This window comes from Chaetodon auriga, chromosome 17 (assembly GCF_051107435.1).
Source record: "Chaetodon auriga isolate fChaAug3 chromosome 17, fChaAug3.hap1, whole genome shotgun sequence".
Lineage (NCBI taxonomy): Eukaryota > Metazoa > Chordata > Actinopteri > Chaetodontiformes > Chaetodontidae > Chaetodon > Chaetodon auriga.
Genome location: NC_135090.1, coordinates 13,712,909 through 13,739,684, shown reverse-complemented (window position 1 = coordinate 13,739,684; position 26,776 = coordinate 13,712,909). Strand labels below are relative to the sequence as shown.

At 43.6% G+C, this 26,776-nt stretch overlaps 1 protein-coding gene across 1 annotated transcript in view; it reads right to left on the bottom strand.

Moving 5' to 3' along the window:
* atxn1a (ataxin 1a) overlaps positions 1–26,776 on the bottom strand; it is an 84,299-nt gene that overhangs the window by 32,609 nt on the left and 24,914 nt on the right. The gene's annotated exons all lie outside the window — the stretch shown is intronic.

The following is a 26,776-nucleotide window of genomic DNA, read 5'->3' as shown; positions in this document are numbered from 1 at the left end:
TTCGCCACCGCAGCTGAACGTTGGACGCAGCGTTCAAGTGACTGAATGAGTGGTAACAGGACAAAAGTGCAGTCCTTTGTGTGCATGTCCCGCTGCTGCATTCTGCCACAGTGGCTAAATATTGTCGCAATTTTGGGTCACTTATGTGAGTGTGTGTGTGTGTGTGTGTGTGTGTGTGTGGTGAAACAGATCAAAAGGCGATGATACTCAACATGTCTGACAAGTGTCCTCTGTGTGAGTGTTTCTCTGTACTTGACTACATGCTGCCGTGATTACACCATGAACACTTTCATCCACTCACTCCCTCACTCCCCATCACTTCATCTGTTTGAGTGCCCCCCCCCCACACCAAAAAAAAAAAAAATATTGTCCATTGTCCACCCACAATCACCAAATCCTTTGCCTACTGTGCATGTTTTACACGGTTGTAGACTGTGGAACCACAAGCGCCGGGTTCAAGGGCTCACATCAGCAAAAGATTTCTCCAACAATGCCTCTGAAGGCTGCATTGAACACAGAGCTGAATGCTAAACTCTTGCTGGATAAATGCAAAGTTAAAGGTTACGCTAGAGCTGCAGATTATAGAAATGCAATAATGAATGAACGACTTTCAAATCAAATGCTGGAGACTTGAGATTTGTGTAGTTTTTTTTTTAAAAGCTTTTTCTAAATGAATGCTCACAGGGGTGAATGTGGAAACGTCCCAAAGCCTGAAGCCTTCAGATTCTCTTTCCACTTGTTGAGGCCAACTACATGTGCTGTGGTACACAGGTCATGCTTTATCATAAATATGACAATCACACTCACAGGAACACACACACACACACACATGCTGACACACTGAAACACACACACACATAGACAGAATAGTTTGGGAGCTGACGTAGTGTCTGACAGCTGTTTGGTTGGTTGAGGCAGAAGAATGCGGCGATCTTTTTGAGGGTGCACATGTGTGAGTGTGTGTGTGTGCGCGCGTGCGGAGCGAGTGACTGACCATCACTGTAATGTAAGGGAAATGCCTTCCTCAACCACAACCTCATTTTCCTAGACTCTAACATATCTGCCACACCACAAGTGAGGAATCAGCTCTGTGAAGGTTCAAGGTGCTCCAAGCAGGGAGGAATGTTATCTTGGGCGCACACATGTCTGGAAAGACCAGTGTCCTTCACTTATCATCATCATTTATCTACTGCACTCTCTTGCTGTGTTGGTGGAAGTGCATACGTGGCAACTGTGCGAGGTTCAGAGCCATAACAGAAATTCCTCTTGCTGACCTGAACTATTTTTAATATCCAGTTTTACAAGGGAGGCTGTTGGAAGGAAGGAGAGAAGAAAGAGAGATCACAAGCCAGGAAGCGAGCACAAATCATTCAGCAAAGACAAACATAAAAGAAAGGTCAGCATATCCAGGTTTGCAATGCTTTCTCGCTCCCTCCACTTTGCAATCAAACGCCATCTATAGCCATCCCCCGCTTCGTAACCATCCTAAAAACTCATGTGAGTGACAGTCGGGGTTAATTGCAATTAAACCACAGCATAACAAGGAATGTTGCTACTATGAGTGAGAGAGATCTACAGCCCGGTGGTGCACTACATACAGTGTACTGTAGTTTTAATAATATGGATCCGGCTCACTGGTCTGAACCGTTGCATGTACAAAACAAAGTGGGAATTTGAGAAATGACGGTTTACTTCATCCTGACACATTTGCTTGCCATTGGACTGTATTTCCCAGACTGCATCTCATCTTCAGTGAGTGAGCGTCGTGGATGGTGACTGGTGACTGCTCGGCCTATAGGCTGTCCTGTGACAGATTCCATGCACATAATTTTGTTCAAACAAAGGGAAGGTCGACCCATCGACAGAGTGAAAGGTTTAAAAATATAATTAGACGGTGTTTTCCCCATCAAGATCTGTATTTAGGGGCAGCTAGATCGCTAGTTCAGCTAGCTTCCTAGCTAATATTACATTGATCGTACCAACAGTCCCCCCACAAACTGTACACCCATGACACACACAAACATAGAGAATAGACATGCATTCATTTGTCCCACATAAAGACAATGCGGTAGGACAAATCCAAGGCTGTCTGTTTGTGTGTGTGTGTGTGTGTGTGTGTGTGTGTGTGTGTGTGTGTGTGTGTGTATGTGTGTGTGTGTGTGTGTGTGTAGGCTTCTGCGTTAAGAGGGCATGCTGAGAGAATAGGAAGCATGCTTTCTGTGCCAACCCTCTCCTTGGCAGTCAAACAAGGACACTCTCTCACACACACACACACACACACACACACACAAACACACACACACACACACACACACACACACACACACACACACACAGCGCTGAGCGTTTTTAATTGGCCACTGATTTACCAGTTAGTGTTCTTGCCACTCTCTTCACCTCACCGTGCTGGCCCCCTGCCCTTAAGCCTGGCAGAGACACAGCTGGACCTGGAGAATGTGTGCATGAGTGTGCGGTAGTGTGTGTGACATCCTGAAGTAATTTGTTTCACAAGAGTGAGTGTGTCTGTGCATGTGTGTGTCGGGAGAGGAAGGTGACATTTCAACAAACACACTTCACCTTTGCTCATGTTTGCGTGCGTGTAATTGAAGGAGGCTCAGCTTCATGGTCAGACTCCTCAAACTCTGGATGAAGTCACACACTGGGGTCTCCACATTTGAGGAAACATCTGAAGTGTTGTGCACTAGTGTTGTGTGGCTGACAGCGTGCGTAATTCTAATCTGATCTTTTTAGTGATTTTACACAGAGCCCAAAACATTTCCTACTCGAGTGTGCTGCGGAGTATCTTGGTTAACCAAACGAAATAAATAATAAAAAATACACTTCAGAGCTCAGGGTTCGATTATAGTTTAAAAGACTTTGCAATTGATTTCCCGAGAAACATCTAGTCTGTGCAACAAGGTGTGTTTGTGTCATAAACAGACTGAATCCTCTCCTCTCCTCTGCAAGGCAATTACAATCACCACCCTGCACACAGTGACACACACACACACAGACACTCAGACAAGCACAGACACACACATCTAGGAGCAAACCAAGGTCAAAACAAAGAGGATGAGATAAGTGTGTGTGTGCATGTATGCGTGTGTGTTTGCGTGTGTGTGTGATGACATCATTACTAGAGCAGAGCACTCAATAGCTGATTGATGGAGAGAGAGGTTGTTATGGTCGACTGCCGTGAGCTCATTGCCCAGCAACCAGACAATTGGTCCTTGCCACTATGTGTGTGTGTGTGTGTGTGTGTGATCTGAAAAATGAATGCACACACACAACAGCAACACACACACACTTGTCTCATGCAGATACACGTGTACGTGTACTGTAGCACACACACGTAGATATCCCCACACTGTGCTGCTTTACAGATAATCAAAGAGATGAGGAGATTGCACACACACACACACACACACACACACACACACACACACACACACACACACACACACACACACACACACACAAGTAACTAGACAGTCTGGCTCTCATCTTGACTACTAAGTAGCAGACACTGCTGCCTAATTACTGCTTCTAATGCTGCAACATAGTTGACTAGTCTTACACATTTGGCATTAGAACAGCGATTATCTAAAGTGTGTGATTATCACACAATGATTGTGTGTTGCGTGAAGTATTGAATAGGAAGGATTAATTCATCATATTTCTTGAGGTATATTTAGCTGCAGTTATCCCCGTGTTTCCTCTCGTCTCTCTTTCCCCTCTCAAATTGAAATTAGTTTTATTTGCATGAATGGTTATTAGCGAATGTTGCAAAAGCAATAATAACAATAATCATAAGTGGCAATGAAAGATGCATGCTGTCAAAACATTCATGATTGCAACTATAGATAGATAGAAAATATCCAGAAACCTCTGTATGCTTATATACACAGCACAGACTTATTGTACATACTGATATACATACAATGAATGCATCTACAGGCAAATACTTGATGAAAGATGAACTATGCATTGGATACAGAGCTATCATCTCACTGAGGTGATGGCAGGTGAAGCTGCAAATAGGTGTGCCTGTATTTTTCAACAAGCATGGCCCAGACTAACATTCTGGAATATAAGTATTTCTGTAATTACATCAGGTGTATTTTCGCAGATGTATAAAAACATGCTGTTCAGTGCCTGTGTGTCCTTGTTGACCCTTTGCTCCTCTCTCGTCTGCAGACATGACTTCCTGGTAGCAATTTAAAATCATGAAACAGTTTAATATTGAAGTCCATTTCTCTGGGTTTTGAGACTTTGGGTGGTGAAAAGGGCTTGAGCTGGTTTTTGTGAGTCAGCTGGAGGAGCGGGTCATTCTCTGGGTTATGCCGTTTCATATAAAAACTCACTTTTGGTCGGAGTCTGGATCACTTCAGGAGAAGCTGCTTCAGGATTCCACAGCTCTCTTTTCCTATTTGCAATACGGGCAGTCACCTTCCTGTCTGCAGAGACATTTCTGAGGACTTTTCTTTGACAGACTTGTAAGGACTTAGCCTGTTCACCCTCTCACATGTGCGCTATCGGTTTACCAATCACACACAGCCGCACACATGCACACCTTCTCAGATGGCCGTTCATTGAGAAGCAAACAGAGGAGACACCACAGTAACATCACGCTGTGGCTCGAGCTGCTCTGATGTCACCGGAGCCGCTGAAACTTATCAGGCTCTTCAGCGGGAACTGACAATGATTACACAGGAGCTAAAAGGGCTACAAAAAAAATTAAGCACTGTTGATAGGATCAAATGTGTCAGTGGAAACTTGCATTATATCCCAACTGCAAACATCTGTTCTACCGTGGCTATGGTCAGGCAGAAGAGGAAACATGCGTTATTTCAGCCTCTAGAGGATTTGGAGCCCAGATATAATGCGACCAAGTGTTGGGAAGCACTCGCCACAGCTGGAGGCCCTCTCATGCCGCAGCTCTATTAACAATACTGTAAACACACACACACTAGCTCTGGTAGCTTTCCAAAGAGATTACAACAGAAATGCTGCTTCCCGTCTTATTTGTGTCTTTGAAGAACAGGGAAACAAGAAAAGGTGTTTTGAAGATGACAACAATGATCTGATGGTTGGATGCATGTGGCTGGAAAAAAAAAAATGCTGTAATTGTGCACCACTGCTGAGAAAATGATAGATATGTCTACAGTAGTGTGCCTCAGGTTGCCACTGTATAGCTTAATGAATAAAACATTTCACCGCCAAGGTTAGGGGGTTTTATTTCCACTGAGATCGCATATTACAAGATGAAAAATCTAGTAGGTAATAGTATGAAACCTCTTGCTGATTGCGGCCCAATTTATATATGGGGCAGCAGTGCAGCCTCATGGTTAGTCTGACCATCTCATAGGGGAGGGTCACAGGTTAATGTGTCCTTCAGTGAAAGAGCAATGCCCCATTAAGGCAAGTCACTCTCTTTTTCTTCCTCATACAGTGAGCGTCAGATAAAATGTAAAGCAGGGTTATTGGCTGTGTGGTGGGTCGCATTTTATCAATGAGTATTTAATAATGTGGATGGCAGCCCAAGTCGCTTTCTGTCTGCGCAAGAAGTGAGATTATCAAAAGCGGTTAAACCCAGACTTAAACACACTGCGCCGCTGCAGAATGAAAACAGAGCATCTTTGAACCCAAGACGATCAAAAAAAAAAAAGGAGACAAAATAAAAGAAAAATGCAGTAGCAGATGAGTGTGGGGTGATAACAGAGGGGATGAACAAAAGGAGGAGACGGAACACAAAAGAAGAAACGAAGAAACCGAGCTGAGTGTAATAAAAGAAAGAGGAACTCGTGTGTCTCTCTCTCTGTCTTTCCTTCTAAGATGTTCAAAGACTAATGCAACACTCCTGAGACACTGCTACCAACACTGGTGACACACACACACGCGTGCACACACACACACTAGCACACCCTGCTGGGAGACAAGCTCTGTGCTACCCTCCTCTGAACCAAAGTAATGATACACTAGAAATTCAGACAGACAGATGAAGGGAGAGAAAGAGGTTCAGTGAGAGAGAGGCGAAAAAAGGAAAGAGGTAGAAATTAGACAAAATGTATTAAAAACAGTCCACACTTCTGTCATATGAGCATTCAGGAAAAACTGACAAATGATGTGATCTGACCTAATTACCATATCATCAAGATAATAATTAAAGCTGCTGTTTTCTGCGCAGAAGTCTCTGATAAACCTTCTGTACACGACCTGCTCAGCACTAAATGGTGAACGTCATGGAGCATTGAGCAGCTACAGAATCAGATATTTCCATCAGGAGTTGGCGGAGACCAAAACCAAGCTAAAAAGAGAAAATGGGACTTAAATTCATCTGGTGGGCCCTTAGTGATCGACCTGTCCATGCATCTACATAATTGCATGATGGCAACCACAAGCTTGTGCCGATGATGCTTTTACTGACATTATTTTCATAATGAAAATAATTGCCGTTATTTTCAAATGAAACATTACAGGAATAAAAGCAATAAAACAGAGTCTGCCTTCTCCAGACAGCTGTCATAGGTTGCTTTTTATCTGCATCTCTGCCCCAGGAGATCATTCTCAACCTAACCTGACATCACTGTCTTTCCTCTCACAGCTTAGAAGATGAGTCTTACAGTGTGCAGCGTGAAAATGTGTGCTGTACATGGCTTTATCACCAATCTGCACGGCTGATAAAGTCGGACTCATTATTTGCCGTGGTTGTTACTGGGGCTGCTTGGTCTGGGGAAATAATATTCTTGCACGCCTTGTTAACTCTGTTTCTCTTCAGCTCTCTCACCCGCCCGCAGTTTCTCTTTGTCTCCGTCTTTCTCTCCACAAAACGCCTAATGCTCGTCTCCCTCGCCGCCTTTTTCATTGTTGTTTTTCACACTCTATCACTTTGTTTCTCACTGTGGCTGGAGGCACATCTCACTCTCCCTCATTTGACCTTCCCGCTCTCCTCTCTCCTTTACCCTCCGCTCCCCACACATACAGGTTGCACAACACTGTGGCCCCCTGAGTCAGTTTACTCATGTGTGGCCTGTGGCATGCTGAACACACTTGTCAAATCAGCACTCGAAGGATGTTTTACACACAGCTCAATTCCACGCTCGGTTGGTTAACTGACAGAGCGTTTTGATGAGAACCAGTGTGTTGATGGTGACGACGCTCTAAGTTACTGCACAAATACAGTAACTGTCTGAGGTTATTGCGTCGCATTGCAAGGATGTTTCACTTTCTGGTAGCAGCATAACAATTTTTTAAAGTAGGTTTTCAAAAGATTTCTGGTACCTGTGAATATGCAAACAAAAAAGTGGAAAAATCAACCGGTCTACTAGAGTGTGATAAGGTACTTTTTCCAGTAAAAATTAGGTGAAAGAGGAGAAATTCAAAAGAGAAATAAGGGGGATGAAGCTAGAAGGAAAGAGAGGGTGGGACAGATATGAGAACAAACCAGCATAAACAAATAAGGTGTGAGTTTTTCAACTTACTGAAACTCCACCAGCACCTGACTCTGGTCGCACTTTGCAGTTCAGGTTGAATGCAGACGAGCGCACAGAGGCGGGCGAATAGGCGTCATATTCCTTTAAGAGTGTGGGTTCTTTTCAGCAGTCACACACCGAGCCACGTCTATTTATAACCCTGCTGTTTTTGAGGACTCTGCTACATTTACATGGGAGCTGTGCACACACACACATCCATAGATGTCCACACGTATGCATTCTCACGCACACATCTGCATTCGGGCACTCACGCTGGTTCATACCGAGCATGCTTTTTCTGCAGCGTGTGGTCGTGTGTGTGCGGTTTGACATCTCTCTGACAGTAAATGTATGGTGCTACTTGGCATGAAAGTGCAGTTCAGAGGCACGTGTGTGCGTACTTAGGGTATGTTCAGGCACACGTATTTGTCTGTAACTGCGGTTAGTGCACTAAGACAAAGAGTAAATAGCAAGTAAAAGTCAACTTTAAACCTTCTGCCACACATCTAGACTTGTCATCGCAGGTGAAGCACATGTGTAATGAATCAATTTAATCAGGGCTCCATTACATTTAGGAGCCTTTTTAAACCACGCTAGTGAGCAAGCATGCACGATGGGGTTTTTTCACAGGAGACATTTGCACAGGTGTAAACAGTAATGATGCCTCTATTCTATTCAAGCGTCCCAGTAAGCCATGACAGTGTGACAGTGAGCCAGCATGCACAACACCAGGACCTTGAAACTGTAGGCAGCGAAATGGAATTCAGCCACCTTTCATTTTACAGTGCACCAGTGTTTTTCTGACTTTGACATGTCAAAATCTCAGATAAAAAGCCTGTTAGATTGTATGTTCAACATGTATTTCTATGCGTTCAGTGTAGGAGTATTATACAGTATAATGTTCATACATACAAGATAAAAAAAACACACATACAGCATGTACTTGTCAGCTTATGTAGAGCAGCTCATCCCTACAGATATACTGTTTGCTTTTCCTTCTATCATATGCCAAAATGTCTGCCGCATGCATGCACAATTGTATGCATACATATACATCCCAGCTACTCCCTATTTGAAGCCACGTCGACTGTGCGTGACTTCAATTATAAGAATGACCTTGTAAAACCTTTCAGTGAAGATGCTCTCATAATGTTAATCCCTTGTTTATCAAAGGACAGTGCACAGTTCTGTGGAACGTCTGAGGAGTGTGGTGAAAGACAGAATGCTTTGGTTTCTGTGTGTGTGTGTGTGTGTGTGTGTTTGTGAGAGAGAGGGAGAGAGAGAGGATGACATCATTACTATGACTGGGCGCTGGCCGGTGGAAGGTCATTATGGCTTGCTGCCATGAGCTTTTAGTTTGTGGACATTTGTGAGTATGAACACCACCGTGTCTGTGTGCGTGTGTGTGTGTGTGTGTGTGTGTGTGTGTGTGTATTCTGGCCTCTTCATTGGGATAGCTGGGATATTTTATTGAGTTCATAAACATAACGTACACCCACACAGTCTCTCTGCATTACAGTCAACACGTCATGAAGGCGCTCTTTGATTTTCTCCAACCATCCCCCTTTTTCTTACACCCTCTTCCGTTTACTTGCAAGCTACTCTGCTCAATATCATACTGCATGCAAAAAAAAATGAATCAATATCAACCTCTCAGATTAGGAAATACAGCAATATATTACTTTTACCAATAATAACACCTAATTTACCACCTAAATCAACACAAATGTTCATGATTCATGTCAGGCAGAGAGAGAACATAGTCATCTTCTCATTTCTTCCTCTTTGACTCCCTCCTTTTAACCCCTGCTGAGCTCTAAATTCTTCCTCTTATCTCACTCTCAGCATAAATATCTGCCTTCCTCTCGCTCCCCTCTCTCTCCATTCACTCCCTTTCAATGCCCTGCTTGTCCCTTTTCCCGCTTTCTCCCCTCCCTCCCTCCCTTCCCCCATCTGCTCACTGTCCTTCACCTCCCCGTAGCTGCACCTCACACCTTCCACCCACCCCGATTTCCTTCGCTGTCTGTCGTTCAGTAGGTGGGTGAGATAATCCCAGTTACAGTCATAAAGTCTCCACACACACACAGACACTCTGTTTGAGCATAAACAGTGTGATCATAAAGCCGGCACGGCTGTCATTCAGACTTATAGTGCTGGGGAGAAACACACCCAGAGATAATGCACAGGGTATATGTGAGGAAGTTAGCAGTGTGTGTGTGGTGGGTGGGTGTGTGTGTGGGGGGGGGGCTGAACTCTGGAGCACAGAGGGGAGCCACTACAAGAATTCATTGCAGTAAATCAAATGAAGAGAAAACTCAGTGTTTGACCAGAGGGACTTCCCTATATGCTCCATTCACTCTTAGTATAACAACCTCAGTACGTGTGTCTTTGAGTGTGTGCGTGTGTGTGCATGTGTGTTGTGTGTGCGTGTGTGTTGTAGGGGAATCCGCAGCTTGCTCAGCTCAGTTTCTCATTACATCATCACATGGTACCCTGGGCTTGCTCACACAAAAAGACACACACATAGATGCACACGCAAGTTGGTAATACAGGGTGTGTGTGTGTGTGTGTGTGTGTGTATGTGTCAGTGTGAATATACTGTAATGAAGTCATGTGATTGCAGGGGCACCCTGGTTGACTCTCAAAGAGCTTTTATAATACCTTTTCAATATGACTGTGTTAACGCTTGTAAAGAGGAAGAGGAGCGGCAGACAGAAGAGGAGGAGAGAACAAGGCGGGAGAAAGAAAGAGGGAATTTAAACAGGAGGTAAGACAAAGAGACAAAGTAAGCTTGTAAAAGAAAGGAGGACAGAGAGGGAGTGACTTAGATAGAGACGATGAAGGTGACATAAAAACAATACATCCATTGTACTCAAACTAAAACCTGAATCGGTAATGGATGAATGAAAGACAGACAGACAGACAGACAGACAGACAGACAGACATGCATAGTGACTCAAAGACACAAGAGACACAAACAGAAAAAAAAACAAAGTGAAGCTGAGATAAAGCAGAGGAGCCAGTGTGTGAAGCTGAGTCAAAGGCAGACAGAAAGACAGACAAAAGCAACAGAAAGTCAGCTCACAACATGTTTCCTCCGTATCTTTGAGAGCAGCTGTCAGGTGAACTGGCAAAAGCACACAGCACTATAGAAATGTGTACGTTTCATAAGTGACCTGAGTTACTGTTCAAGAGCGACTGGACCCAAAAGCTTCTCTTTCCATGCTTCCTCTCGTTTAAAAATGCTGAAGACGTGCTGTCAATCACTGGTCCAAAATGCAATAAAGGCCTAATGCTTGCTAATAAATGTCAGTAAGAAGTATTCTTCAACATAAAAAGTCACTTAACTGTCTAACACTGCAAACGAGTGTTACACATAATACTTACTAAGTGAGTGAATATGGGTCTTACTGGCTGACTGACTGCACAGCTGTTTGAAAGGCTGACGGCCTGGTTATCCGAACAGCTGGCTGACTCACTGCACAGCTGTAAGACTGGCAAACAGACAAATTGATTATCCGTCTCACTGGCTGGCTGGCTGGCTGCTTACTGAACAGCTGTCTTGCTGACTGATGAAGCTGGCTGACTGGAAGTTTGCTGACTGAAGATGTGAATGACTTCATAGCGAGGGGACTGTGCTAGCGACTAAGTACCTGCATTACTGACATGCCTGGTGGCTGACAGGCTGGTTGGCTGGTGGCTAATGTGACGCATTCTGTGAAAAGTGTCTCTAAAGAGGATACCAGGTTTTTACGTACGTGTGTGAGCACAGAGCGACACTGCAGCTATGTGTTTACCACCTGTCTCTGTGAGTGAATGACTGGATGCGTGTGTGTGTGTGTGTGTGTGTGTGTGTGTGTGTTGCTTCTCCATGCACCGGGAGGGGGCCTGTTGCTCTCTGCTGTTATACAATACATATTGTATAACAACTGGCAGTGTGTGGGCGGCTCCGCCATCTGGAGAGATGCAACCCCTGCTGTGCCTGACACTACACACTGTGTGTGTGTGTGTCTGTGTGTCTGTGTGTCTGTGCGTGTGTGTCTACCCTGCAGCTACAAATAGACAAAGCGTCTTCAACGGTAGTTAGGTTCCTGGGTTCATGTACATGATGAATTAAAGGAAGGTAACTGAGTTCATGTTTTGCTTTTCACACCAAGACTGTTCATCTTGATGACTGTTAAAAATATATTACTGTAAAAAAAATAGATGTATTGACAGTTGTATACACATAAATTCATCATACCTATGTGGTCATGTCTTCTGGGGGTTTTGACAACAAAAAGTGACGGCTTCATTATCCGGCTTAGCTGGAGCCAAAGTCTGCAGTGCTGCTTCTCTCCTGTCTCGCTCTGGGTTTCCTCAGAGATGGACTCAACCAAACAAACAACGTCTTGGAAATCTTCGTCCACAAATAAACAAAGACACGCTCAGAGGAAGACATACAGTGCACACACACGCACACACACACACACAAAGGAGAACACACCAACGCAGACACGGAGTAAATAAGGTGCTGAGAGAATCCACTCCATCAACTCCAAGTCAGGGCTCAACAGTGAACTGTTGCTATGGAGAGGAAAAGCATGGCTTTCCAGTCTATTTTAAGGTAACCAGTGTTACTTGTTTTTTTTTTTTTTTTCACTGCATATATCAGAGTCAAACGCACCATGATCGAAAGCATTGCCACTCCACCATACAGAAACTGTGAGGCGCTATTTAATTACCAAGCTTGCTTATGTGTCCTCCCTGCTGCTACTAATAAGTCCAGCAAAAAGGAAGATATCTCACTGCAAATCAAAAAGCAATATGTCCAAATTAGACCAGGGTATGTGCTAAAATATGATCACAATAAGGTGACTTTCTTTTCTGTCACAGGTTAGGGAAGTATGCACATGCTGTTACTGCCTCCTTTCAAATATCGAAGCTTTTATTGAGAAGTAATAATAATGCCCAGTACGACTCGGGCTAAAAAGTACCTCTCTGCTGTCTGTGATAACTTTTTCTTCACTTTGGTTTTGCAGGCAGCAGCGTCACACGCGCACACACACGAGTACGCGCATGTTCCTGTATTTTTTGTTTCAAGGTGAATGTGTAAGATCCGCGCCGTAAGCAAGGTGTTAAATTGCCTCTGTTTTTAGCAGATGACTTCACACCAGAAGAGGAAGTCATTGGAGTTTACATCCTGCACGCTGCGACTGTGAAACCCAGCTTTTCCCTTTGCTGATAATTATTTTCTGAATTTCTAACTTTTTATGACACTCTTATGTCTGGGTGTATTCCTATATGTGTGTATAGTTATTAAAAAAAAAAAATACTGACACTCATTTGATTTATTCAGTTTCAGATGTCTACAAAAATGTCGCACAAGGGATATTTTGCTGCAAGTTGACGCTGTTTTTGCAGCTGCTTCGTAATTAAACCTTCAATGGAAACCAGTGTGGTTAAGGCCCTGGACAGCTGTCTTAATGACAGCTGAAAAACAGGGCATTTTAATACAAGCAGAATGAAGTAGAACTGATTTCAGCTGGCTTGAAAGCTACAAAAAGGATCAAAACACAGACTCCAACGAACTCCAAGGTTCAGGTGTTAGAGATGCTAATTTTATTTCTCCTGCCTGTCAGGTAAGAACCACCCACGGTGCTGAAAAGCAGGAAAAGTGTGAAATATGTGGACTTAAATAATGAATAAAAATAATTGCCCTCAGCATGAAGTTATGCGGTCCACAAAGAGGAAATGTGTCACCTCACTACCTTTTTCAAGCCTTCACATGCTGAAGCACAAAAAAGCTGTTTTCATGTGTTTACATGTACACACACACACACAATGCAAACCTCAGAGAGCCGCAGACAACAGCACAAAGGACAGGCAACATCTAAATTACGACAACACAAAAGCAAAAGGCCGTAAACACATTTATCAAACTCTTATGTGGTCAAATAGGACTAGGTTTCATTTTGAAATCTCTACTATGGACACATTTTAGCTTATACTTTGATATTCAGTCACACAGGAGTAGTCACATGAACACTGCATACGAATATTAACATTTGAATAAAATGACGGCGAGTGCGCTCGTGTCTTGAGCTGAGAACAGCTAGGCCTCTCAGCCTTTTCATAACAGGCCGGCCAAGTTCGTAACATGCAGCGGACCTGGGGTCTGTTTCACCACATTTGCAACATGCAAGCTGCAATTTGCATTATGCTCACACTCAGACGTTTCACTAATTAAAATGTTATGCTCGAGCACGCAACACGACTCCCGAATTCATCTGTAACACTTTCGATCTGCGTGCAAAAAGCTCAAATAGCTCTTGTCGAACAGGCCCAAGGATGACTGACTTTGCTGGGCTACGGGAAGCTACACACATGGTGAAATTAATGAAACTAAACTCTGGGTAACACCCAGGTCCTAGTAGAGCACACAGGAAGACCACCGCTGTTGTTACGTCATGTTTCATCCTCACTACTTCCCCTTTCTCCCTAGCCCCAAACAGGAAATAGCTATAACACAAATCCCTGAGGCCTGTGTAATGAGGCCTGCACTGTACACGAGTGTGTGTAGGCCCGCACGCGTTTCGATCTGTGCAGAAACACACGCAGACATACACACACAGGTCCAAAAAGGTTATGGGAAAGAGTCTTTGGCCGCAATTCGAGGAGGGCAGGAGTGAAAGAGCAAGAGAAGAAAACAAGAGAAAGCAAGAAATAGAGAGCAAACAGGCTGTGGAACATTCATACGTGTACATGAGCTGAAGACATACCAGTCTTTTTTTTTTTTTTTTTTCATATCCGCTGAAAGGCACATTCTGTTTCTGACTCTGCCAGGGTGTTGTACAAGTGAAGATCAGGCTGCTCTGGATTAGATTTGACTAGAGAAGAATTTTACTGTAGAGCCCGAGCCAATGGAAAAATACCAGGGAGGGGCCTCATAAATAACTGGACCAATGACAGCTCATATCAATACTGAAGAGCAGAGAAGGACAGAGGAAGCAGTGGAAGAGAGGCAGAAGAGACACTGAGGGACAAAGATGGAGTGGAGGGAGAGAAATCCATATCAGCAATCCAAAGACACACTCAAGATTACTGACACAGATCATTAGATGGCAGATTTTTGGATTAATCGATTGATTGTTTGGTCTCTTCAGTGTGAAATATTGAAAAACTGTTCAAACTGAAACTGAAACTAGTGTCTTGCTTGAGAAGAGATAAATATACTTGACTAACTGATTATCAGAACTGCTGCTGATGAGTTTTGTGTTGATCAACTAATCAATTAATCTACCAATCATCTCAGATCCACATTACAGGGTAACTGTACTCAGATGTCAGAAACCAGCATATTAGTTTAATGGTAAATCAATATTCAGGTGTTAAACAAAGTGCTAAATTTGGGACATGTTGATATACAATCTGATTTCCTTGAATGCATCGTTTGCAGCAGAGCCCATAATGCGACTAGAATGTAATGAAAAGATCTTTAAAAGGTCATCCATGCACGTCTGCGTGCAAACCTCGCTTTGTATCCACCCTGGCTGCCATCTCTTTCTCTTAAGATAAAACATCAGCGAAAAAAGACACGAGTGCAGCTATTTGACATGCTCAACATAGCATGTGCTCCCTGTGGAGTGTGCTGGTTATTAGTGCACCATTCATCAAGGGCTGTCATAAAAACAGGATGGAGACCTGCCAACACTGAGCCACAGCGCTACCCCACATGAATATTCATTTCCAACAACTGATACGCGACACCAAATCTATACAAAGAGAAAGCACAACTACCTTCTGTCTTATCCGGAGGTGTGTGTGTGTGTGTGTGAGAGGCAGGGAGGGAGAGCAGAGGGCACGGCCGCTGTCAGCGATAAGCGCTGGGTGATAAATGACAGGGGTGAGAGAGGTATATATGTTCAAGCATTTTCCCACTGGTTCCTACATGTCTGTGACTGCTGATCGGTTATTATCAGTGGGCGGTGCACGGTGTAGTAATCTGACCTTTTCTGACTGTTTGATGGTGGGACTGCGTGTGTGTGTCACACTACATAGATAGGTGTTAATACTGTGTTTAATCATGCCCCCAGTCTTTAATTGCCACCTTTTTCTCTTTCTGTCTGTGCTTGAACAAACCACATAGTAATAACAGTAATAGTAATGAATCACATAGAACGTTGTATCAGAAGTAAAGGCTGCTTAGAGCATGTTTTATAAGCCAATGCTTGTGTTTTGTGCCAGTATATATGGTCATGAGCAGCTATTGAATGGACCTTGCGGTGAGATTTATTTGTCAACTGCTGATTTCAAGGTCAAGAATGAACTTTCAGTCTCTTTAAAGTGCCAGCTGTGTCCAGAGCCATTATGTTTTCAGGTTGTCCATCTGTCCCATTCTCACCAAGGTCGAGTATGTCTTGAGGGAATTTCTTCAAATCTGGCCCAAACGTCCACTTGGACTCAAGGATGAACTTGTTAGAGTTTGATGGCCAAATGTCAAAGGTCACTGAAACCTCACGACTCTTGTCGTCTTCCCTGTGACGTCATAATGTTTTTCAAAAACACTTTTCTGGCCATTATTCAACGGCATAACTCAGGAACAGTAGGGGACACATTCGGTCAGATGCTGAATTGGTGACACTAATCTTGGATGTCCACCTTGAAACTGTGGTGATTGAATAGATCTTCTGTGCTGCAGCTCTGAAGAACTCCTTCAAAGTCTTCGCTGCACTGTCTCTGTCTGTATCTGGACAGACATGGATGTAACTGCAACTTGGCTGCTTGGCTGAGGGATACAACCACAAGGAGGCAATTAAGTTATTTTTGTTTCTTCTATTGGAAAAAAAAGAAGAAGAAGCTCCTTTTTCTGCAGGCAAAACGGGCAATTTATCATCGAGGAGTGGTGTAAAGGCTGTAAAATAAAAGATATAAATACTTAATAAGATTTACTATGTTGAAGGTGCTACTTCCTCTTTAAATAACGATGATAGCCTGAATTGGTTTGTATTGATAGAGTGGGCATTTCGCCAATGTACTGTAACTGAATGTGAAAGTATTTTTTATTAAATCTCATCTCTGTCTGGCTGTATTTGCTGTTGCAGAGCAGGGTGGAGCCTTATGAAAGAAAAATGCTTGTGAGGGAGTTGGGACGACGCATGGCAGTAAATAATGACTGTCTCAATGCACAGGAGGTTTTAGATGCAGTAATAGCAGGCTGTAATATGGGCCAAATCTGTCCCCAAAGACTACACTGGATTAACCAACATCACTCAAATCACACAAATGTACACACACACACACACATACACACACATACATACAGAACTACCAGTTCACAAATAAAGCTGACCCTCCTTCCTGCTTATCTAATAGAGGAGACTAAAAGAGGAAAATAGAAGGAAGGAAGGGGCAAGGGAAGATAAGAGTGTGTGTGTGTGAGAAAAATTAGATCTAAAGAGGGAGAGAAGAGAGAAAGAGATGGAGAGGGAGCAGAGAAAGAGGACAGGCGCTTCAATAATTCACAAACTCCTGCTTCATTTAGAATAGAATCAGTGCCCAAACCGGACCCGTGCGTCCTGCACACATGGCACGTCATCCACTCATAAATGCTGTGCCTCTTCTGTACATGTGCATCGGTGAGAGGGCCTGTGAAAGGATGAGGGCAGCTCTGCAGGCATGGGTTTCTATTAAAGGAGTAATGCAGGCTCATTAGTACGGCTGGTGCAGCGGGAGGAGAGGGGACGGAGCTGAGGAACGTCTGCATCACATGTTTACATCAGGAGTCTTTTTCAAGTTTACAGAGTCCAGCTTGTTCGGCGCCTGAGTGCAAAAAAACACTACTACCAACACAGTCTAAAAATACTTCCACAAAGCTGGCAACTCCATGGCTCCAGTGTGTGTGTGTGTGTGTGTGTGTGTGTGTAGCAACATAAGTCAATAGTCCTACACATAGAAACAGACAGATGGATCCCTGTGTGTGTGTGTAGGTGGACTGCGTATGTCTGTTTGCGAGTGTGTGTTTGCCTCGCTGCAGTCGAGAAGCATGTCTGCATGTGTGCTCATGCACATTTGCATGCACGCTGTCCAGGAATCGCGCAGGTTCACTTCAAAATGCAAAAAGACACTGGGAGGGAAACAAATGCAGTTCTCTGAAAGCCATTGTTCGAAAGATACACCAGCTGAGGATGTCAAGCAGAGGAATCTTACTGTTTTGCGGATAAAGATTTCATCATATACAGTGAATGTAAAAAAAAATCTTTCAGCTAATCAGGCTCCAGATCAAATAGACCAGATGGAACGATAAGACAAAGAGAGAGAGCAAACACACTAAAGGCATACAGGAGGAGGCGTGTGTGTGTGCGCGTGTGTGCAGCTACGACGCGTTTGTATTTGTAATGATTTACATGTGTGCCTGTGTGTGTGCCTGTGTGTGTGTGTGTGTGTGTGTGTGTGTGTGTGTCTGCTCCTGTCATTCACGGTGACCTGCAGCAGCAGGCATCTCTGTTATGTAATACTTGCTGTCAAAGGCATTCACACACACCTCCGCACATGCACACACGTGTACTGTACACACACGCACACACACGCACACACACACCTGCTAGCGCCTTCCAACAGCTCAGAGGTTATTCTCGAGTCGTGGTGAGAAAACCCTGCGTGCTATCTCAGCACAATCAAGACCGGAGCGTTCATCCCTCCTGCAGCGGGTAAATAACTAACTAGCAGAATTAACGGTTCAAGTCTGAGGTCTGCTCTGCTCTCGTCACCATTTGTGACACTGCTTCAGTGATTTTAGGGATGACAACCAATCAAAATCCACTGAAGCTTTCTCAGAGCAATGCACAGGCACAGGCTCACCACTAGGGTGTTTTTAGAAATCATGTTTAGTAACATCGTGTGATGACCCACCGTTATACCAGTCCAGAAAGAGAACTTCACTCAGACATGTTTTTGATTTATGTCCTCTTTCAAACACAGACTCGCTTTTTTTTTTTTTTTTTTTTTTTTGCACATATTTATGAATGTGACATTATGGCAGTTCTTCCCTCCCTCGCTGTGTATGTTTATGTAACCTCCCACGCAACAGTCAACACAGCCTACAGTTATGTACAGTGGCATTGTGCTGTTGTGTGATGTGTACAGCACGTTCCCTATGGAAGACTATCACAGTACTGTATGAAGTCCCACCAGAGTGTAGCGCCACACCACTGGATGATTGCTTGAGAGGGGCCACGGTGTTCAAATGCACTCATGATCTGGGGAATTCAGTCCAACAAAGAGATTTTATTCATTTTTTGGTGTAAATATGTGCAGGCCTGGGAAGATTTATGCACAACTGTAACTCATCTACTGTTGTTATATGTGGAATTTGGCTGAATTGAGGCTGAATCATATATTCTAGCAAATAAGTCCCAACAGAGTTGAGACACTGCACTTATGTTACATACAGACATGTGAAGAGACTGGAGCTAAAGCTACAGCGGTTACTCAATTAATGAGACAAAACAAGCAATCTGAAGGCCTCACTTTGAGCTCCAGGAAACTGTGATCAGCATTTTCTTTCCTATTTTCTGGGATTTTATTTTTTTAACACAAAGGACGGACCCATGACTTGAAAAAAAAAAAAAAAGAAAAAAGAAAATGGAAAACAGCATCTTGAGAAAAACTCAAGACTTTGACAAGCAGAAAAACAGGTTTCTGATGGAAAGCAGCACTTTTACTGAGGCTACTTATAGTTTTTTTTTTTTAGAGGTGCACCAACATATACTGCAACTTTGAAAATCTCTCAGGTGTCCGTGTTGAATAATGTCTGCTGGCTATCACCCTGGACTGTTTCATTAAAATCCCTCAACCGAAGCCGAATGCCATTGTTATACCACTGAGGAAACCACAGGGCTCTACATTAGCCCAAAGTTCACTCTGTTCCTCCAAGTGAAGGAAAACTAGTTTAGCTCAATGGGCTATTAGCCCACACCTCTCCTCACATAAAAGGATTGAGCAGAGGAGCATAAGTGGATAGTATATAGGGATACTGGTAAGTGGCCATCCATCAACACTGCTGTGCAGACTCTGCTGACAACTGTGTGATGGTAGGAAGGTCTGGTGTATACAGCACAGAGCAGTTATGCTGTGACTTTATGAGACTGGCAACCAGAATCCACAGCAAGATGTTTGTTTTATAGACACATTACACACTTCTAAAAAATCAATGCTGATATGTTTCTGTGTATAACTGTAAAACAGGACATCTTCATCACTATCGGGCACAAACCCAGTGTTTTTGCCTCCCCGGCTCCTGTCATTCCAACTTGACTGGTTTTCTCAAGGTAATTATCACTGAGGGTGGGAGGCAGTGATTGGAGCTAACAGCTCAGGTATCATATCATCAGATCACGAGCATGGACCAATTTGCCAATTAGACACACCACTCAGCGTCTGCTCAGCCATGCCAACCACTTGAGAAAAAGCAAACTGACATAAATGACATTAAAAAGCAGCGGCTGCTAACTATCAAGGGGAGTGGGCAAGAGGAGAGGGTGGCAAAGTCACCGACAGGGAGTTAGAGAGACACGAAGAGGGAAACTGACAGAGAAATAAGGACACACAGCGAGATGAAAGGGGGGAGAAATGAGAGGACAAAAAAAGAACAAGACAACAGAAGCAACAAGGTGCACAGACGGAGTAACACACAGCAAGATATGGAGAGCCAACGGTAGGTGGGAGAGAGTGGGTGGTCAGAGAGATGGCACTTTATCATAAAGCCTGGTTGTAAAAGCAATAAGTCCTCTATAGGTCTCAGCATAAGGACTTCACAGGCACCACAAAGGCCATCCTCATTCATCTTACTAAAAGCTGAAGTTGCTGAAGCGAGCTCAACTCCTCCTGTGGGAGAAGTGTTTGTCATCATGAACTCCTGACTATTTCAGAACATCCAGGCGTACAATGAATAAAAACATCTGAGAACCAATTTCATTTGTTGCTTCTGAGGTGCTTTTTTTCTTCTGAGGTGCATTTTTTTCCCCTTCTGTGCTGCTTTTTTTCCCCTCCCATCACTTTAATGTGAAAATACACAACACAGTTCCACAATCTCACGCAGAACTTTCCTTTTACTGTATGAAGCTTTTTTTTTATGGATTCAATGAATTTTGTAGGGCAACTGAAAATAAAAAATAAAAAGTGAAATAACTGTCTTGGGTATTTCAAACCACCGTCTCAGCTCATCCGTTACAGTGCTTCATGCCTGGTATTCACAGACGTTCCTGCATTCCAGCCTTGAAAACTTAGACACAAATTAGTGGTTCCATGATTGTACAGATGACATTTATGCCAGGAAACTACACAGGCACTCGACTGACGGGAGAACCTGTAAATTATCTAATTTGCATGACTTCTCTGTCCTGTCTCCAGGTAACTATCATCCTCTGATGTGATCGCTCCCGCCTGTCGCCACCCGCCAGTCCCCCTTCTGCGTCCTCCTATACATTCTCATCTCTCCTCTCCACCGTCTCCCTCTCGGTGCACTTGCACTGGAGGTGTGATTGCATTAAGCCGCAGAGAGTAAGGGCATTCCCGGGGCCACGCTAATGCACAGAACAGAATGTACAGAGTAGCGACTGTGAAGGAGAGCAAGAGAAAGGTTGAAGTGGGGGGCATCCATTACTGTAATCATTTTACCTCTCTTGAAAAGGTGGCTCTTAGAGCGGCTGCTGTGAAAGGAAGAAGACGGAGAAGACAAGAGAGAGATCTGAGTGGAGGAAAAAGCCTCTCATGGCTGTTAGTAAATCTAGGTGCAACTTCATTTTTCAACCTTTATTGCTTTCTCACATGAGCACCCAGAGCGCCCACACAATAACCAAAGACATTCCAGTGGTATATTATTGTCCCCGTAGCGCGTTTGTAATATCCTTCAACTGTCCTGAGACTGTGCATTTTCAGTGACGGCAATTAACTAGACCAGACAAAGCTCGTCAGAAATCACGGCTTTTAGCATTGTTCACTTTTAAATGCACAAAGCATTTTAAACAATTAATAAATATCCACTATTAATACAATAACACCAAAACAAAGGCCACACAAAAGCAATATGCGGCTCCATGCAAACAATGAGGGATATCTTTCAAGGCGGGGGCGGAGGACAGGGAATACCCTGAAGGAATAACATCTAATGCAATCAGATCGCTCTGGCCAATTAGTCGGCACTAGCCTAGCCAGAGATGATGTCAGTCATCATTACTCATTGCTTAATGCTATAAAGCAGAAGGGAATCAAGAGCAAACAAAGGAAAGAGCAACAAAAGTGGGTCGGAGTTAGGAAGGACAGTGGATTAATCACGCCGAAGGCAGACAAGCACTCTTCTGTGAATAATGGCACCCACACAGAGTGGAATTACACACACACACACACACACACACACAATTCTAAAGTTCTTAAAACACACACTTTGTCTGCCTCCTAAACACGAATTTAAGAGTAAATGCTTCGATGTACTAAGTCACAAAGATACAGTACACACCGCAAAAATGCAGACGCAGGCATCCACCCCCATTCCCACACACCCACACACACACACACACACACACACACACACCCACACACCCACACACACACACACACACACACATAATGTTCCAGCTCATGTATGGCTCATTAGTAACGACCTACAGCAACATGTTTTTCCATGCTGATGGCTGAATTCCAGTCAATACCCCACAGCTCCACATGACATTTCACATTTCACTTACACATGCGTTTCAGCATGTTGTGGTTCGCAAACACAAACTACTGAAGGCTGAGTCTGCAGCGCACACACACGCACACGCACAGTGTACGCACACGCAGATATGCCGTATTAACAAACACTCTGAATCACAAACACACACTTGCGGAGGCGACACGGTGATGTTTATCAGGACAGAGTGATGGAACACGGTGGTCGAGTCAAGCAGACAAGCGCATGCTGATTAGCTCCTATGGATTGTTGATATTCAGTGAGTTCGAGATTCAGTGAATATCTCCTCATGGTCCGTCTGTTCTGTGTGTGCACTGAAAAATAAATCCGGTTTCTGTACACAGCCCTGGCTCTGTCAATGGGAAACACACAACAAACCACACTATTCCAGCCAATCAGCAACAGGTGCCATTTGTGCTGCTGCACAGGACGAGAGGAAGACGGGGGGAGCGAGAGGGACGGTAAATGCGGCTAAGGTGTAACCACATTGTGAAGGAGGAGAGATGGAAAAGTCGTCTTTCTCCGGCACCGACTCAACATGTCTGCTTTGTAAACAGGCTGTGTGGAACATACGGAGCTGCTGCAGAAGCTGTTCTGCTTCAATTGATTTTTATTTTGTGGTTCTCAGAACTGAAAGAGCAGATCTCCTTCCCTGAAACTACCTTTTATGACTGTATCCACCGAGCAAAAAAGGCTATTTTTATCAATACTGTGACATAACGGCTCTACCGGGCGGTACTCAGCAGAGAAGGACAGAGGGATGATGCTTGCTCTTTCTCTCCACATGCAGATCTGAGTGTGCTGTCAGGTGTCTTCAGATGTTTCCATGTGGGCTTGTGCAGACCTCCACTCTCAAGGAAATATCCTTACAAGTGTCTTAACAAAGAAGATATGATACGGTTTTATGAGCTTTTTCCAAACACAACGGCCTGGGCTGATACTTTCAAACAAATGGTGTTCAAAAGCACTTCATTGTGGTCTTCTCTCTTGCCAAGAGTTTCTAGTACCTGCACAATAGGCAGTCTCAGGTCAGCCCTTCCTATTGAGAATGCCTCTCTTCTCATTCATTCCTCCGCTCCTCATTTGCCTGCCTCGTCTCCTCTCTCTTCTCCTCTTAGTAACTCAGAAAGAAACATCAGTGTGGATGGACTCAGCAACACTGGGCGAGGTAATTAACTAATTGCTTAGCGCGCAGAGACAGCCACAGGATGCGTGTATATCGGACAGCGTGTGTGTGTGGAGACGGGAGGCACGACGAGTAAAGACGGCGAGACAAAAGTGAGAGCGAGCGAGAGAGTCGGGAGGCGAGCGGCGGTAGAGGACAGAGGATACAAGGAAGAAAGAGAGATACAGATTAAATGTGTCTTGATTTAATTAATTCCCTCTGCTTGTCTGTGGCCTGCACCACATTAGATGATGCTTTCATTTTCAGATGCTAATTTTCTGGCATGGCTCATTCCAACAATCCACATTCTTTCTTATTAGCTGTCTCTCCCTTTCTTTCCTTTCTCACCACCTCCTCTATTCTTGTGTATCTTACTACTCTCCCGCTGCCCCTCCTCCACCTCCACCTCCCTCCCTCCCTCTCCTCTATATCTCTCTCCTTCCTTCATTCTGGGGCAGCTGCTGTAGCAGTTGGCAGTCTCAGGTGTGTGTGTGTGTATGTGAGTGTGTGTTTCCCTTGCTCTCCAGACCCAATTCAATCCTACTATGAAAGCGGGGGCCCAGATCAAATAAAGCAGAGCGCAGCTATTACAAGAAAACAGAGAAGGGGAAATCCATGCTCACACACAGGGAGCGAAGGGGGGACCTCTCCATTTACTCAGGTTGTTTAACCCTCTGAAGGAAGCAGTCTGCACAAAATGTAACAGGTTTCTTACAACAGGAAACTGAATTTCTTGCACGTGTGACATTTAAATGGCATAAATGCTAACCTTCAGCAGGCTAAAACAAACAATATATACTTTTAACCCCCTTGCCTGCGCAGTCTAATGTCACACAACAAGAACAGTTCACTTAATACAGAGCACTTGGACTGATAACCCCTGGCATTGCTGGACATCTTGAGGCTCCTCTGAAGCTTTATTATAGAGAGCATTGCTGGGTTAATTGGTAATTTGACATCTTTGAGATTACTGTGAGCTGCTGCTGCAGGCTGTACTGAGTCTAACCATGAGAGAGTGGGTGGGAGTCATTTCAGTTTCAAATGAAAAAGAAAAATCAATCTCTGAAAATATAAAGTTAATATAAAGCAATCAGATCGCCCCTGCAAGAGAAGTTTACGCTTTCTCTTAGCATATAAAATATCACAGCACGGCCTTGCTGAATGCTCAAGTAAAAGCCAAGCATAATTTGCAAATGTGCCCCAGGTATTATCTGGATTTAAAGTTACAGCCTTCCCGTAATGTAAGAAACTTAATGAGTGGATCGATGTGACACTTCCAGTAGCGGCAGAGAAAAGGCTGATCTTGCTCCTGATGTCAGTGGATTCTGTACAGGGCCACAGTCACCGAGCCAGCTGTACAGGTCTGTAATGTTATCTTAAATTCCAGGGAAGTTTCCTTGAAAGAAGGATGTAATCTGAGACTAATTGTATGAAAAAACCCACATGAGCATATATTCCTCATTCAATTATTGCTACAAACATTATTTTCCATATAAACCAAGCTGTTGTCTGAAGAGAAATTTCATATTTTTGCATGTTTTGCTGATCTACTGTGCCTTGACTAAAAAACTCCTTGGTTATGTAAGCAATTCACTGAAATCAAATAATTCATTAATTAACTGGAAGTAGACCATTTCAACACTCTCTACTTTGCCTATGACTAGTACCACATTGTATTGTTATTTCCAGGAAACTAGCAAGGAAATGATAAAGAAATTATTAAGAATTTACCAGGAAAGTCAAGGTATTACCATAAAATATACAGGCTGAGCAAGAAACCTGTTACTTAGCAGCAGAGTACTGACTTACAGTACTTACAGTACACTGACCGCTGTATCCTCAAATACTTAAACTAGTGATATTCTATAACATGTATCTGGAAAAAGTAGCTGTCAATAATACGACCTGACGTGATTCTCCACAACTACACAGACATTGCTCGAAGAAATTCTTCTGCTAAGGTGATATCTTGTTTTTCATGTCTCCCTGCTCTAAATACAAACCCACATGGTCTTTTTTCTCAAAAACAGACAAATTAAATAGCTTAGACCTGTCAAAAGCAACTCCATGTCTTATTTTCCACGCCTGTTTTTCCGAAAACCTGCAGCATACTCAACATAAACTCGAAAAATAGACATTCTTGGCACTCACAAGCAAACCAGGAGCCTCATTAGCACCACCTTAATAACTCACATCCATAACAAGTGTATTATTCATGACATGCAATGTTAGCTGTCTGGTAACATCAGCTTGCTCCACCGTTGAACTCTCTGTAAGCCAAGCAGGATACAGCATAAGGCACGTGTCAAACATCTGAACACACATGTCAAGTCTTAGGTGATTGGACTCCACATCCTCAGCAGGCAGGAAGACAAAAATGGGTCCATCCCTTATATATAGATGACTGACAGACTGTATAAGGTTCCCCCATTAACAGCTATTTTCTGACATGTGTTGATCACCACGACTTGCCGCCCAGCGTCATTGTTTGAGCTTCTAGACTGTCAGCCCTCCATCTGCTCATTTCTGAGGCTTTCTGCTCGGAGAAAGGCAACTGTCAACAGCGAGTTTACAAAAGAGAGAGGAAGCAGAAAGAAGCATGGGAGTGAAATGTGTAATTTCCATTCAGCGAGACTGATGGGTAAAGAAAGGAGGAGACAGGGAGGAGAGAGAAGAGGGAGGGAAAGAAGGGCAGGGAGAGGTTGAATCGCTGTGAGTGAGAAAGAAACAGAAAATCAACTTCTTTATAGGCAGCAGTTTGTTTAATTATGTGCTTTTCTTGCGTCTGTTTCATCTAAATCTACCTTTCCTTTATATTTTTTTTTCCTCTCAGAAGCTCTACTTCTTTTACCCCCTCCTCGCTACTCCTCTCTGAATTGGTACAAAGTTAAATTAATAAACTAATTAGTCTGCACTTCAAAACATATTTGTATAGTTATGAAGCAAGTCCCCAAGCACCGCCAAGTACCTCACAGCAAAATCTAATGATGCTGTTGGTGAGTCAAGCATAACTGTATATCGCTGAAGGGTGATAAACAAAAAACTGTTTAGTAAAAAGTCAGTAGGTACGCTGCCACTGGGAAGAGACTCAGAAGGCAGTTCTCTTTGGGTTTTGTGATTTTTTTTTTTTTCCCGCCTAATTAAAATTCTGAATGTTTGTAGTTTCATTGAAAATTGTGCCAAATAATCCAGTCTGTACTTTGGTTGTGCTCCCTTTCTATGCTGGAACACATGTTCCTTAAAAATAACAGCCCATCTGAGACGGTGGGAGCAGCTAACAGCAGGAGGCGGAGGAGACGGGATTGGTCACAGCAGAGTCTTAGGATAGAGGAGAGGACAGGAGGAGAGGAGAGGAGTAAAGAGATGTGTTCAATGAGACCAAAGGCAGGGATTGGCTTTCTCACTGTAAGCCCTTCTATTCATTCTGCT